Genomic DNA, 17,201 nt, shown 5'->3' on the forward strand with positions numbered 1-17,201 from the left:
TCCAGTGGGTTTCTACCGCAGGAGGGCTGTGTGGGGAGTGCCTTTCTCCTTGCTCAGCTGGGATGTGGTGGTTGATTTTTCTCTAGATGCCTTTTCTAGATCCAGTGGCTGAGTATGCTGGGAGTATGATTGCTTATTGTTTTCTTCTTAATTTAAAAAAGTCACTGACTGTAATATATGGAAACCTTTTCATAATTGCACTTCTGCTAATTTGAAAATGCTCTTACAAAGCATTTTCTATTGTTTGCTAGGAGTCTTACTAAAAACTCAGGTTGGGAACCAGGTTTGAGTATGGTGGTGTCCCTGTGTAGTGGTGTGGGACATAGAAAACAATGCAGCCTCACGCTTTCATGAAGAGGAGGCTGGTTCTTAGTCCAAGTCAGTGCCTGGTAAACACCTGGGTACAAAATACTGTTAGACCCTGTGTGGAATGCACACAGATTGAACTGATCCTCCTCTAGTGGGAAACAGGTGTACGTGGAATAACTAGAGCCAATGATTTATGCACAGGGCTGTTCTGTCTTCAAGGTGCATCCACATATACACTGTGTTTTGGGGCCTCAAAGCAACCCTATGAAGTAGGTGGGAGCGTGTGTGACTGTTATTGTTCTACCTAATTTACTGATGACAAAACTGAGCTTCGGATGACTTATGACGTGTTCACGGGTATATAAGTGGTAAGTGGCAGAACTGGCACACAAACCTGTGTCTTAGACTCTAAGCTCCCAGCCTAAAACTCCATAGTACATGCTATAGGAACTCAAAGAAGGGGAGGATGTTCATGTGCCGTTGGGGTGGTGGCTTGGGGCACCCTACACAGCCCCTGCACTCCTTGCTGTCATGGTTTTGGAAGAGACCCTGAAAGCTGACCTCTTAGCCTCCAACCAGATGCTGGCCCCTTCCTCTCTTGCTCCATCAGTTCTATCTTCTTTTTGGTGTTTCTGCACTTCTGACCTTACCACTGGTTCTCTCCTGTCTCTCTGCTCCCAGTTTTCCCCTTGATCCAACTTCCCTTTCATGTCACCATCCTCTGTCTCCCTTCTTCCCTTCACCGTGAGAGCATTTCCTGAATCTCCTGTATGAATGCAATTCACCCCTCAACCTGAAACTTACTTATCAGTAAGATCCCCAGTGGTGTCTGAGTTCCCATCTTCCTTCCTTTCCTTGGTCTCCATGCAACCTGCTTCTGTGGACCAGCCATCATTTCTTGAATGTCTCCGCTTGCGGGTTGGATTCTGGGCACCTTCTCTTTTGGCTTCATTCCTGCTGCTGCTCTGTCTTCCAGTACTCTACCTCCACTCTACCCCTTAAGTATTGACACCTCTAGAGTTCCATGGTCTTCTGAGGCATGAGAACTGAATTATCCATGGCCATCTCTTCATGTCCAGTGGCTACCTTGTCACCAAAAGATGGCCACCAGTTCCTGTGCTCTCCCGAGGTTCTGATCTCTACATATGATATCACACTGTGCCCAAAATGGAACAGAAGTTCTTTCCATCTATTATGGAATCATTCTCCAGTTTCCCAAAATAGAAGCCTTGGTGTCATCTTCATATGGGGTCATCAGGAAACCTTGATGCTTTTCTCTTAGAATTATTTATGTTGGCCTCCTAATTAGCCTCCCTTTCAGTCTCACCCCACTCCAGAAAGTCTTCCATTCCACTTCTACAGTTACCTTCCTCTGAGTTTAGTCTCATTATATCACTCTCCTGATTAAAGGTCCCTGACTCCCATTTGTCTTCCCTAGAGGGCAAGAGCCAATTCCATTCACAGTGACTAGCAACTGGGCCCTGAATGCAGTAAACACTCAAAAATATTTGTTGAGTGAATAAATCTGGTTCCAATCTCGCGTGTCAACTTTACCTCCCTGTGACCTGCCCCCATGCTGTTGTGTACCCGACTTCTCACCATTTCCCAAACATCTCCAGTTCTTAACTGTTTCCTGCTTTTGTTGGTTTTATACTTCTGTGTCCCTTATTAAATTTCAACTCAAACCTGTTTTCTCTTGGGCACCTTATAAATTATTTTTCAGTTCTGAAGAAAGCATCCTTTGGTCTTTTTCTTCATTTCTTTGTTGAATTCAGTCAGCTTTCATTGCATCTCTTCCTTTTTTGTTCTTGTCTATTTCTGTTGTGAATTTTTGCATTTCTGATTCTAGGTGATTTTTAAAAAAAATTCTCCAAGTGCTTGTGTGAGGATATTTAATTCAGTTTGGAATGTGGTGTTAACGGTTTTCTTCTGCTTCATGGTTTTTGGTGGGGAGAATTTTCAGCAGCTGTTTGATCTTAGGCTGAAAGTTTTCTATCGCTAGGCGTTTCGTGGGTGTGTTTCCTGGTTCAGGAACTCTCATTTCTGTCAGAGGGGCAGTTTCTTTAAGGGATGATGATGGTGGTGGTGATGGACCGTGAGGGTCTGAGGTGTTGCAGTATCCTTAATTGCTCCTTCTAAGGTCCCTCACTGTGATGGCGCTACTCCTTCCTTTATTTCTTTCTCATCCAGAAGCGGTACTTCTCTGAGGCCTGGATCTCTCTCTCACATCCAGGCCCTTTCTCGACATGTAGCTGGTACTGAGAACTACCAGCTCTCAGGCCTGTGTGTGGTGTGTGAGCTCTTGGTGAAGGAGCTTCTTCCCCCTTTGCGGGTGATTTTGTTTGTACTTCATCTCCGTGCCCCTGTTCTCCTTTTCACAGAGCTTCCCCACTCTTCGCGCTCACTGGTTTCCAGCAGCATCAAAGCAGTAGCAGGAGCTGCGCTGGAAATTGGTGTTTATTTCTCCACGCACAGGTAATTTGAAGTCTGTGGTATTCTCTGTCCCTAATAATGCTGAATGGCTTGGGTCTCGTGATCGTATTTGCCCTCTTGTTGATTTTGTGGTCTTTGGGGGAGGATGTGTAGAGTGATTTGGGTCCGTGCAGCTGTCATTGTCCTCCAAACCTGAAAGTTCCTGCAAGGAAAGTTATATTCTCCCCACTTTTAGATGAGAAAACGTAAGAAACGCTAAATGACTTGGCCAAGATTGCACAGATACTGTGTACTGGGAGAAAAGGGGACCTTCTTCTTTTGCTTACATCAGAAAACGTTTAATCTCCTGTTGTGAAGCTTATTTGCGGTTTGGCAGAGGGTCATTGTAAACTTTCTTGATAAATTTTAAGAGTGCTATGGGGAAGTGAAGGTCCTCTGAAAATGTTTAGTGTTTCTCTAAAAGAAATTTCAGGTTTGGTTGGGGGTGTGATGGTATGTAAATGTGTACAAACTGAAAGTTTGTGTGACTTTCTCTTCTTGCAACGAAATGAAATTTTTTCTATCATTTTCTCTCAGTGCATATTGTTGAAGATCAACAAAGAATGAGGTCCAGTTTGGGACCCTGATGTCAGTTGTGTTAGGGTTAGAAAAGGACAGCCACTGGTGGAAAACATAGTTCTATTTCGTTAAGGAAGGATCAGGAAATACTGCTGTCTGTGCCTGCAACAGCTTCTGGTTCCTTTCACTGCAAGGAGGAGGATGGAGACGTTTGTGTCATGTCTTCAGTCTCAGTGTTTCTCCTGCGCTTTGGTTTGGGGATTTGAGGACTAAGAGTGTCGGGTATTTTCGAGGAAGAGATGAGAATTCTCTGGCTTGTTTCATTTTCTCTCTATATGAGTAACATTTACTTATGCTGATATTTGAAAAATAAAGGAGTACTAAAAAAATCACCTAAAATCTTATTATCCGGAATTCACTTTTGTTAATTTTCTGGTATTGTTTGCCCTGCTGGTAGTTTTTTTGTTTTGTTTTGTTTTATTGTGTATTTTTTTTAAAAATAAAATACTATATTGTGCGTGCTAGTTTGTAGCCTACTTTTTTGATGTACCAATAAAATGTGAACATTTTTCCAATAAATCATCTATGACATGATGTTTAATAGCTATACATTTAGTCCCTTACATAGATGTGCCATACTTTACCTAATCAGTCTGCTATTGTTGAATTAGGTTGCTTTAGGTCATTTTTGCTGTTACAGCATTATAGTGAGTGTTCTTGCAAATGTATCTTTGCAAACACTTCTGATATGTAAGGAGTTACTGATTCTCATGCTAAGATTGATTGTCCTTTTTTGGTTTGGAGAAATAGAATTAAATGTACAGAACCTTTTTACGTCTGTTTCCTTTGCTTCAACTTTTCAGTCTTTGTTTTGTGTTTGAGTTTAAGGAACCCCCTGCAGGCTCATTCCTTGACCCTCAGTTTTTCTTCCTTCGGGCTCACTCTACATCAAATTATTCTATTTTCTACAACTTCGGGTGCCATCTCTATGCTGTTGACACCCAGACACTGACCTTGTAGCCAATTTATAAGTAAATCTTCAATTGCTATTATAAAAGCTCTAACTAGATGTTTGATTCATAATCTGACAGCAGCATACTCTAACCCTGAACATGCATGATACTCCCCACTATCGCCCAGCAGGAGAGTTCTGGGCTACAGAGCCGAGTTTTCTAACTGCCTGTTGGACATTTCACTAAGGTCACCGATAAGACATTTCAAACTTCAAGTGCAAAATAATAACTACAGCTGCTAATATTTTATTGAGATTATTGTGTGCCATGCTAAGTGTTTCACTTTACGTGCATTAGTTTATTTTATCCCAACAGCCATATAGGTGGTACCATAATTCCCATTTTACAGATGATGAAAACGGAGGCACAGAAGCTTACATAGAGGCTAGTAAATCTTACTGTGCTCTTTACAGATAAATGCTGTGTGGTTTACAAAATGGAGTTCTTGATGAATTTCACCCTATAGTGTCTTCCCAAAGTATTTGTTATCTTGGGAAATGGTGCGCTACTTAGGAGCTCAGACTAGCAAATTGGGAGACATCCTTGGTACCTATTTCTCCCTCCTTTGTCAGTATCCCCTGTTGATCCTACCTTCCAAATATATCTTGAATAATGCCACTGTTCTGCACACCTGCTGCAACCCCCCCAAAGCAGGCCACTGTCATCTCCTGCCTCAACAACTCCTAGCCCATGCCTCTGCTCTTACCCCCTCAAGGCTCGTCCTCACACACCGGATGGTGTTTTACAAATGCAGATCTAATCCTTCACTGCCCTGTTCATAGCCTCCCATTGTATTTAGAATGAATAAAAATCACCGCTCTGTTTTAGAAGGTGCTGCTTCTCTTCCTGGCCTCACTCACATCTCCCTTGACCAGGCCACACCTTCTCTTCCTTAGGGCTTCTGTACTTGCTATTCCTTCTGCCTGAAATACCCCTCAGCTCCTTTCTTCACCCGAACAACTTCCGTTCCTTTTTCTGATTTCATTTTATTTATTTATTATTTATTATTATTATTAATTTTTTGCGGTACGCGGGCCTCTCACTGCTGTGGCCTCACCCGTTGCGGAGCACAGGCTCCAGACATGCAGGCTCAGCGGCCATGGCTCACAGGCCCAGCCGCTCCGCGGCATGTGGGATCTTCCCGGACCGGGGCACGAACCCGTGTCCCCTGCATCGGCAGGCGGACTCTCAACCACTGCGCCACCAGGGAAGCCCCTCTGAATTCATTTTAAATGTACTTCCACTGAGCAGAAGCCTTCTCAGGCCCCTGATATAAATGAGGATTCTCCCTTATGCTCTCAGACTTCTCTTACTCACCCTCACGATACCGAATACGATTTATAGACTCATAATCTTAGACTTAGACTCATTTATAATATAATCTTGGACTCTGAGGAATATTTATCTGATACCTTCCTCCCTGTGCCGCCCCACCTGTCAGTGCCCTGAGAAGGCTGGGGCTGTGTCTATTTTGTTCACCTTTGAACCTCAACCCTAAGTACAATCCCTGGCAGATAGGAGACATTCAACAAATATTTGAGTGAAAAAAGAAAGTATAAACATATTGAGCTCCTTCCAGGCTGTGCCTGGAAGCGAGATGAGCTGGGATGTCTCTTTCTCCGTACAGGGGTGAGGATGTGTATTTGATTCTCTGTTTGTCCAGGCGGAGCCCAAGGACTGAAGGCCTGGGACTCACGTTTAGGCAAACAAGGGAGTGGTGGGCTCAGGGAGTGAAAGATGGTCCATAGTGGGGGAGTAAGAATCAAAGGAGGGTAGAAAGAGCCACAGCTCTGCTTCTTTCCGTCCCAGTGGGAGAGCCCATTGTGATCCCTCATAGGGGTTGAAGGATTGAATTAGAACCGGTTCTTAAAGTTTTTATTTGGTAAGCCCTCTACTCTGTCAATATTGTAAAGCCGAACTTAGCAACAGTTACTATGGGTTTCTTTTCTTCTTCTTCCTGCTCCTCTCAACTATTGGAATATCTGTGTTTAATTTTCTGTGGCATAAAATTTCATTAACTGTGGGTGTGCCGTGTCTGCTTACAAGGGCTTGCCGTGGGAGCAGAAAGGAGGTTACAAGGGGCCTTCAGGGTTGATTAGGGGGCGTTCAGAAACAATAGTATGTCCTTCGGGCAATCCAGTCTGTCCTACAAGGCACCTGTGTGGGGACCTTTTAAGGCTCGCAGTCGTTTCGGTTTTGAAGGCAGTTTTTTCTGATCACGCGCTCTTCCTGCCTAAAGCGATGAAGCCACAGAAGAACTGTGTTGATTTAAATTCTAAATTTAATGACAGTCCCCTCATAGGCACTGGCGCCACATGGAGACGATTTCTGTATTCCTGTTCTACCGCATTTCCCTCATCAGACTACAAATAATGGTGGCAGCAGCCATCCTACACATGTGGTTGTCACTGTGTAATCTCACCCTTTGAAATGCTGGACTCTGAGCAGAAAGAAATGTGCTTTCTCATATTTCCGCGCCTGCATGTTTATCCTTTGGATTCTTAAGAATATCTGAGACCAAAGAGCAGTGTTCTGTTGAAACTGCACTTAACCATATGAGCTACTAACACCAAAAATGTTCGCTGGACACTTGAGAGATTGCAAAGACTGAGTTCTTGATTGCATTGGAAATAACTCGTGCACTGGAAAGCTACTATGCATTTTTAGAAAATTGTTGCCCAAAAGGTGTAGAGCCTTGAATGTTATCACTTCATTTCTCCTTTTTAAATATGGGGTTAACGTTAGTCATCTGCAACAGGGATTGGCAAAATTTACAGCAGGGCCAGATAGTAAATATTAGGAGTTTCATGAGCCATACAGTCTGTTGCCAACCACTCAACTCTGCCTTTGTAGTGTGAAAGCAGCCATAGACACTACACAAGTAAATGGGCATGACTGTAGGCCAATAAAACTTTTATTACAAAATAAGCAGAGGGCAAGATTTGACCCATGGACCATAGTGTGTTGACATAATTAGCATGATTGCCCAAACCAAAACAGTTAAAGCAGGGGAGATGATTTGAGTGAAACAAAAAATAGGAGACTTGCTCTCATATGGTCAGTGCCTAAACTCAGATTTTAGAGAGGAGCTCGGGAGTCTTTGTTAACTATGACCAAGTTAGATGCCATCTGCGTCACAGATAAACATTGGTTACTTGAGGCCATTTGAATAGAACTAAATTTAGATATGCAGAGAGGCATAGTTCCTACCCCATTCCTTACGATTAGTGCTAATACTGTAGACTGTGTTTAGTCAGCATGAATTAGATGTCTACTGTTCATTCCTTCCTGACCTGATGAATTCATGGCACAACTCTATCTTAGAATAATTTTTGATCTTTGCTAAAATAATATGAGCTTTTGGTAAACAGTACATCAGGGATTACCATGTGTAATCATGGCCCCTGGTGAGATCAGTATGAGGGAGCACTAGTTTCTCTGTAAGTCCTGAGCATTTCTGATATAGGGACTGTAGACAGAATCTGTAGAAGGTAGCACATATTAGAGAACATTCAAAACACCGAAAAAGAGAAGTTGTCACCACTGATGAGTTGTGCAAAAATAGGTTTCAGGAATTGCTTTTGAGGGAGAAGTAGAAATGGATGACAAATTGAGTTGGTTGGTTATTTGCTTTTGTAAAGAAACTTCTTCCAGGATTCATGAGAATTTCAGACATTGATGACAAAATTTGATATGGGTAAAGGTTTGTTAATAATTCTGTGGTTTAAAGGAATTTTAGATCTGGTCCAACTCTTTCACAGTTGGGGAAATTGAGGCTATTTGATTAATATCACCATACTCATTTTCTTATTTTTCTGTATTATCTACATGCTATATATTCTGAAGGGATAAATTCAGAGCTAGCAAATCAGCAGTGGATATAACAGTTAGTGTTATTTTTTTTATGTGCATGTTTATTTATTTATTTATTTATTTTGCTGTACGCGGGCCTCTCACTGTTGTGGCCTCTCCCGTTGCGGAGCACAGGCTCCGGACGCGCAGGCTCAGCGGCCATGGCTCACGGGCCCAGCCGCTCCGCGTCATGGACCGGGGCACGAACCCGTGTCCTCTGCATCGGCAGGCGGACTCTTAACCACTGCCCCGCCAGGGAAGCCCATGTGCATGTTTATTTTATCCATCATTGTAATGGAGGTGGGGCTACCAGTTGCCATATTTAGCAAATAAAAATATAGGATACCAAGTTAAATTTGAACTTCAGACAAACAAGGGATCATTTTTTAGTATAAAATTGTAGTATTAAATGCAGTATTTGAGACATACTTATACTATACGATTCCATGTTTGACATTCAGGTTTAACTAGATGTCCTGTATTTTATTTGGCAACTCTACTGAGAGAACACAAATGAAAATTGAGAAAGACTAGCCATGATGGCTACCAGAATTGGCTAGCTTGCAAATCCTAGCACCCACCTGGAGAGCTTATTAAAAATTCTAATTTCCAGGCCCATACCAGAGAGTCTGAATCAGTAGGACTGGGGTTCAGGGGGTGGGGTTCAGGTATTAGTATTGCTAAACAGTGTCCCCAGGTGATTGTGCAAAGCTTTGGGGCCTGCTGTTTTGTAATGTGCACTCACTGGTGTTCTCTGAAACAGAAGTTTTCAAGGAGGTAACTCTCTGGTCTGGACACCATTACTTTCCACTGGCTGAGACTCTGTAATACAGAGTTTTGTTCCATCGATTGGGTAGTTAGCACTACGGAGGTTGTCTTGAGGCTTATTTACCAAATTACTCAGCCCCTCACCTTCATTTCCTTCATTCACAGTGTGATATCTGGGCCTGGGTTTAGGGGAAAAGTGGGGACAGATTCGATAAAGTGAACTAATTTGGAGGAGGGGGATGACAGAGGAATGGTTCAGTCTAAGGTCCTGTAGAGCTTCCTTTTCAAACACCCTGTTCTCACTAAGTTCTTCTGTCCTCCCCCTTGTCAGTGTTTCCTCCTATATGATAGGACTTAATTGTTAAAAATGACCTTTGAAGAAGTCATCTGGTCCAAAATCCTTGGGATGAATCTATTCAAGCCTTGGTGTTCACATCATCCTGAGGTTTGACCTTGATGTCTGGTTTCTCTGCTACAAGAGGTGGCAATCAGGAATTGGGTAAGCAGTTGAGAAGCGAAGCTCCTTGACTTGGTGGACCACACGGGCAGTTACATGGTTTTATGGACGTTGGGAGGCTTTTCTCTTTGGCAGAAAAGCTGTACAGCCCTGTGATGTTTTAGAGAAAAAAAAAAAAAAAGCAAAGAGCTGGTGTTTAGAGAAAGCAGCATAGCCTCTTAGAGAAAAGATCCTTTCTATGGATAGGAGATGTTAAACTGTAAGGGGAAATATAAACTTAGAACCTAACTTTAACTAGAATGTGAAGGTTTTGCTAACAGGATGATAGCTGGAGGGGGCGGGGGTTTAGCTTCAAGCCTTGGTTTTTCTTGAATTGACCAGCCCTTTAACAGAGGTGTTGTGCAATGTTCTTTACCATAACAAAGGAATAAGAAGTGGACAGTTTCAATCATGATTTTGTTAAGTAATTTCATATTCAGCAGCAGTTCAGAGGGTCTTCCTAGGGCCATCCTGAAATCCAGCGGTTGGCAGGGTTAACAGGCACTTTTTTTTTTTTAAGATGTTTTTTTGATGTGGACCAATTTTGAGAGTCTTTACTGAATTTGTTACAATATTGCTTCTGTTTTATGTTTTGGTTTTTGGCGGCGAAGCACATGGGATCTTAGCTCCCCAACCAGGGATTGAACCTGCATCCCCTGCATTGGAAGGTAAAGTCTTAATTAACCACTGGACCACCAGGGAAGTCCCTAGCCATCACTTTTTAGGGAAGTCATAGAAAAAAACGGCTGTGGTGTTTGAGGCCACCTGAGGAGCTCACCAGGTCACTTCATGCAGAACTAAAGGCCATGATGGAGAGCTGAACTGAAAGGAACATGTTCCCCTAAACCAGATCTTAGAAGACAGTGGCACACTGCAAATAGGCACTTGGTACATACATCTATTATTTGAAGATAAGATTAATGCAAAAGAATTCATCTAAGTGATTTTCTTTTAAATATATTTTGAACGAGAATGTGCTTATTTAAAACATCGCTTTGACATGCTTATTTACTTTGAAACTTGGTCCTACAACAGCACACCAGGCCAGCCTGTTTGTCTTCTCAGGGTACATCTTGGCTCTTGGAGATTAGCCTGGGATGTTAGAATAGAATCACACCGGGAAAACAAACACACTCCCTCTCTCCCCTGCCCCCTCTCTTTGAGTTCTATTTTGTACTAGTTGTAAGGTTAGCCTAATAGACAGGTTTAAAAAAATAAATAAATGAAGCCGAGATGTCCACTGGGCTTCCTTGAGTTGAATATATATGTGCCTTAACATTGGAGAGCCAGAAGTTTAACATCTGGCTTTCTAAGTATAATCAATTTGCATTAAGAATTTAATGTTTCTTATTCCTAATGCTGTGATTTTTTATATGAACTAATGAGCATTGTTCTGGATGGGCAGGCTTCAGTGGATTTCATAAGGGTTCATTCTCAATTTTGAATTTGTGAATTATCGACATCATTTAAAATCCTAAACCGTCTTCCTTCTGCGGTGTGGTTTTAGGCATCTTCTCTCAGCCATCAAGTTAATATGTGCACAAGACACTCAGACTTTTCCTAAAGGCCTAAATTTTTGCATTATGATGCAAAATAAATCATACAGTATATTTTGTAACCAAATATAAATAGGATTTGTGCTATCCATATTTTTGACTTATCAGTTCTATTACTGTTTTTTTCAGACAGGAATTATTGAAAAACGAGTGTCTACACCTCATGTTTCTGTTGAAAGAAATATGTTAATGTTCTCTTCAAACATTCGGGATGGAATGTGGTCTGTTAGTAATTACAAATCTTCATTATTATTAATTTTCTATATTTATTTATTACCTTACAGTTTAGAAGTTACTTTTATATCCATTGCCTTGCTTGATACTTAGCAACAACCCAGGGTTGTTTTGAGTGAGGTGTGCAGGGCTTGTTATCTCCAGCTTATAGATGTGTAAAATGAGGTTCAGAAAAGGTCCAGAGACCCAATAGCTACTAAGTAGTGGAGAGGGGATTTAAGTTCGAATTTTTTTTTAAAGACCTGTAGTCTTTAAAAAAAACATTGGAACGTTTCAAACGTGTACAAAGTAAACAGAATAATAGTATGGTGAATCCCCACGTACCCATCACCCAACCTCAACAATTAGCTGTATAGTTTTGACAAATGGATATACCTGTGTAATTTACAGCCCTATTATGATAATTCCATCTCCCAGAAGGTTCCTTCATGCCCCTTCTCAGTCAACTCCCCATCCATCTTAGGTAACCACTGTTCTGATTTTTTTTTTCACCTGATATTAGTTTGCTTGTTCTTGAACTCTTCATAGGAGTAGAATCTCTCAGTCTGGCTTCTTTTGTTCAGCATCATGGCTGTGAAGCTCTAGTCTCATGACCTAGAGTTCAGTGCTGTTGGTTCAGATGGGAGCTATATCTTCATCTCATAGTTACAGAAAGATGATTCCCTGAATGATACCCTGAGAAAACCCAGGCTCTGGCCTCATCTCATTATTGTTTGAGCTCACGTAGAGACATGAACAATTTTTCTTTACATATGGAGGATCCATCATTCTCTTCAGTGACAGCTGATTCTGTTCTGAGGGTTGGTGTTGGAGGAGGTGCTTACCATGAAATAGTTTGCTAACTTAGTCATTTGCTTCTAAGGCATGCATCCTCACCCCTCAGGTCCTCAACTAATTTCTCCTAATGTATCTGCCTATATGTTCTTGGCGCCCTCTTGATCAAACTCCGTTTGAGGCTGTGCTGAATTTTTACAGTCAAGTACTGATAATTGTAAGATCCAGAAAGTCATTTACCTGTCTCGTCATTTATAATTAGATTACTTAATGGTTAAGTTTTGCAAATTAAGTAGAAGAGAAATGATCAAAATAGTGTTTCAATTACTCTATCCAGATCTTGCTTTTCATTTCATTTTATTTATAAGAAATCAGTGAGGACTCAGTAGTAGAATTAGATCCAAATGTGTTTTTCTTCTGTAGGGAATTTTCTTTGAATTCTTTAACTCAGTTATCTCTGTTTTAGGTTAGAAAAGGCCAACATAGACCCAAAAAATTTTAAAAAGGCAGAATGACTCTTAGCTTTTAGGGAAGAAATGTTTAAGAATTTATATAGGGAAGGCTCATAAGTAGAGCAGTGAACTCAAGGAAGGACTAATTTACAGATGCCTCTGGCTCCTTTGACAGGCAGCAGTTTCTTTCCCAAAGAAAGTTTACACACTGATGTTGCTGAATGATTCATAGTTTCTTTAATTGATTGGAAAGAAGAGAGCCTGAAAGGTCAGAATAACTTTGACTTTATTCCCTTCGCTGTGTGTTTTAAGTTTGAGTCAGTACTCGATGACTCGTTTCCCCATATTAAACTTTTGAAGGATGTAACTGGCTTCTGGTAGTCATAGCAGCCATTGATGATCATTGCTGAGGTCCCATTCATTCACTAGGAGATAGAGAATGGCATTCTTCTAGTTCTAACATTTTTCTTCAATTATTAGCTGGAATAGATTATTAGCTTCTATAAAGAGAAACTGTTTTGTATCGAGGCCTCAATATCCTGAGGTATGGCTTGCAATAGAAAAGCAGGGTAAATGCTGATTCTTTCCCTTTATTTACCAGTTTCAAAATGAGTTGGTTAGCTGGCCTCCTCTAAAGGTGACCAATAATTTTTTTTTTTTTAAGATATGGTCACCTTATCTTTGATAAAGGAGGCAGGAATGTACAGTGGAGAAAGGACAACCTCTTCAATAAGTGGTGCTGGGAAAACTGGAAAGGTACATGTAAAAGTATGAGATTAGATCACTCCCTAACATGATACACAAAAATAAGCGCAAACTGGATTAAAGACCTAAATGTAAGGCCAGAAACTATCAAACTCTTAGAGGAAAACATAGGCAAAACACTATGACATAAATCACAGCAAGATCTTTTTTGACCCACCTCCTAGAGAAATGGAAATAAAAATAAACAAATGGGACCTAATGAAGCTTCAAAGCTTTTGCACAGCAAAGGAAACCATAAACAAGACCAAAAGACATCCCTCAGAATGGGAGAAAATATTTGCAAATGAAGCAACTGACAAAGGATTAATCTCCAAAATTTAGAAGCAGCTCATGCAGCTCAATAACAAAAAAACAAACAACCCAATCCACAAGTGGGCAGAACACCTAAATAGACATCTCTCCAAAGAAGATATACAGACTGCCAACAGACACATGAAAGAATGCTCAACATCATTAATCATTAGAGAAATGCACATCAAAACTACAATGAGATATCATCTCACACCAGTCAGAATGGCCATCATCAAAAAATCTAGAAACAATAAATGCTGGAGACGGTGTGGCGAAAAGGGAACACTCTTGCACTGCTGGTGGGAATGTGAACTGGTACAGCTACTATGGAGAACAGTATGGAGGTTCCTTAAAAAACTACAAATACAACTACCATATGACCCAGCAATCCTACTACTGGGCATATACCCTGAGAAAACCATAATTCAAAAGGAGTCACGTACCAAAATGTTCATTGCAGCTCTATTTACAATAGCCCAGAGATGGAAACAAACTAAGTGTCCATCATTGGATGAATGGATAAAGAAGATGTGGCACATATATACAATGGAATATTACTCAGCCATAAAAAGAGACGAAATTGAGCTATTTGTAATGAGGTGGATAGACCTAGAGTCTGTCATACAGAGTGAAGCAAGTCAGAAAGAGAAAGACAAATACCGTATGCTAACACATATATATGGAATTAAAATAAAAATGTCATGAAGAACCTAGGGGTAAGACAGGAATAAAGACACAGACCTACTAGAGAATGGACTTGAGGATATGGGGAGGGGGAAGGTTAAGCTGTGACAAAGCGAGAGAGAGGCATGGACATATATACACTCCCAAACGTAAGGTAGATAGCTAGTGAGAAGCAGCTGCATAGCACAGGGAGATCAGCTCGGTGATTTGTGACCGCCTGGAGGGGTGGGATAGGGAGGGTGGGAGGGAGGGAGACGCAAGAGGGAAGAGATATGGGAACATATGTATATGTATAACTGATTCACTTTGTTATAAAGCAGAAACTAACACACCATTGTAAAGCAATTATACTCCAATAAAGATGTAAAAAAAAAAAGCTCATAATGAACTTTGGGATTTAAACACATTTGATATGTTTAAATCCATTTGCAGTAATTATTTTGATGATCAAATTGTCCAGTTTTGGCCAGGGGAGCCTCTTCCAGTTGGCTTCTGAGCTGCATATATGGTATGTATGTATGTACCTATGCATGTATGCATCAATCAATCATCCATTTATCTATATTTCTATTTATTTATAATATGGTCCTGCTGGTCTTTGATAACAAGATATTCCTAGCTCATTGTACCTTTTGTTTCCAGACCTGAAATCAGCTGCTTCTCCAAGGAATTCTGGTTCCTTTTAACGGAAATTGTATTTCAAGACGCAGTATTAACACTAGCGGTAGAGATCACTACTTGGTTTGTCATTATTTATAGGCCTTTTCCGAGGATAAAGTTAGGAAATTTTACCTTTACGTAAACTGCTTCGTGAGTTCATACTGATAATTCTAATTCAGATTGAAGATTATGAAAAAATGATGATTAGGTGGAAAAGATTGGGATGAATAAGCAAGGGCTTGTAAGACAATGTAAAAGGCGCTAACGAAATAATTAATGAAATTATGGAAAATAGAACTGCAGAGGGATCTTAAAATAGAAATGAAGCTTTGAAGTTTCATTGGTCTGTTTTTCTACCTATTCCTTTGCCCTTTCATAAAAGCTAAGTTTGAACCTGTCTGAGTAGAGAAGAGGTTCAGGAAGGTGAATCTCAAATATTAGTTACTGGCCTCAGCAGTACAGAAATGTCTGGAGGCCTCGATGTGAAGTGATTTGTGTGAAGTGAAGAGATCAGAAAACAGATTACAGCAGTTCAAACGGAGAATTTTGTATAGAGCAAATTTCAACTTTAGTTGACCCTCCTGCAACTGTTTTCTCACTTTGAACTTTTTCTTGGAAAAAGGCTTTTATCTCTATCAGTGAGAAATTTGGTATGTGAAAACAGGGCAAAGTTAACTGCCGACAAGCCCCTTACACGCATGGTGGTTCTGGTTTTCCTTTTTGGTCAAAAGAGCTCTTGGTCATCATTTTTGTCAGATTTCTCCTACTGATCTTAACTTTAATGTTGCTGTTATTATTATTTAATGAGAGGCAATATGTAGGACATTTTGACTAGTATTTTGTATTATACAGGGTGGAGGCAAGAAGCCCAGGCTTTAGCATCCCCAGTTTAGTCTGGAAGGCGTATGTGTTCATGTATACAGTCAATATCTAAGGCAAAACATTGCATGTATGCATGTTATCATAATTAGAGAAACTTGAATTACTTTACTTACTCCATAGGGAGATTCAGAATTAAATGCAGAGGTAAATTTCTTTTTTTGCTTTGCTAGAAAAACTCTGCCCATACATGTTTAAAACGCCATTCTTGGGCTTCCCTGGTGTCGCAGTGGTTGAAAGTCCACCTGCCGATGCAGGGGACACGGGTTCGTGCCCCGGTCTGGCAGGATCCCATGTGCTGCGGAGCGGCTGGGCCCGTGAGCCATGGCCCCTGAGCCTGCATGTCCGGAGCCTGTGCTCCGCAACGGGAGAGGCCACAACAGTGAGAGGCCCGCGTACCGCAAAACAAAACAAAACAAAACAAAGAAAACTGCCATTCTTGAAAGTATGTCTGTTTTCAAATTGAATATCTACAGTAAATGAAATAAATATGTTAAATATCCCCAGTTCTTTGAGCATTAAATTTTCCTTAATGCATGTTGCAAAAGAGAATTGTTTTGGATGGGAAAAAAATGCAAATGTTATCGGCTTTTAAGGTTAGTATCAAAATGTTAGCAAAACTCCATTTCATTATTATTATTTAGAATCTGTCTCCAAGGGGAGCATTTCATGAATCAGGATACATAAATGAAGTGTTATTGTGTTTCTTTAAACTTAGTATTCATTTTTAAAGAAGAAATGTTAATATTTTGAAGTAGACATCAGTGGAATGCAATGTTATAAGGACGGGTTTCCTTTCAATATTTCAACAAAAAATAACGTAATAGCCTCCCTCTCTAGGGCTATGGGATCCAATGGACTAAAGATGGAAGAGACTGGCCTTCCTTAAAATTAAAACCTTCTACTCTGTGGAAGACAATGCCCAGAGAATGAGAAGACAGACCACAGATAGGGAGAAAATATTTGTAAGAAACGTTTATGATAAAGTATTGTTATCCAAAATATACAAAGAATTCTTTACAAACTCAGCAATAAGAAAACAAACAACCTGATTAACAAGTGGGCCACAGACTATAACAGCTCACCAAAGAAGATATACAGATGGCAAATAAGATACAAAAAGATGCTCCATTGGGCTTCCCTGGTGGCACAGTGGTTGAGAGTCCGCCTGCTGATGCAGGGGACACGGGTTCATGCCCCGGTCCGGGAAGATCCCACATGCCGTGGAGCGGCTGGGCCCGTGAGCCATGGCCGCTGAGCCTGCGCGTCCAGAGCCTGTGCTCCGCGACGGGAGAGGCCGCAACAGTGAGAGGCCCGCGTACCACAAAAAAAAAAAAAAAATGTTCCACATCGTATGTCCTCAGGGGAATACAAATTAAGACAACCATGAGATTCCTCTACACACCAATTAGAAGGGCCAAAATCCAAAACACTGATAACACCAAATGCTGGTGAGGATGTAGAACAACAGGAACTC

Source organism: Leucopleurus acutus (genome assembly GCF_964270905.1).
Source record: "Leucopleurus acutus genome assembly, chromosome: 6".
In the NCBI taxonomy this organism is placed as follows: Eukaryota; Metazoa; Chordata; class Mammalia; order Artiodactyla; family Delphinidae; genus Leucopleurus; species Leucopleurus acutus.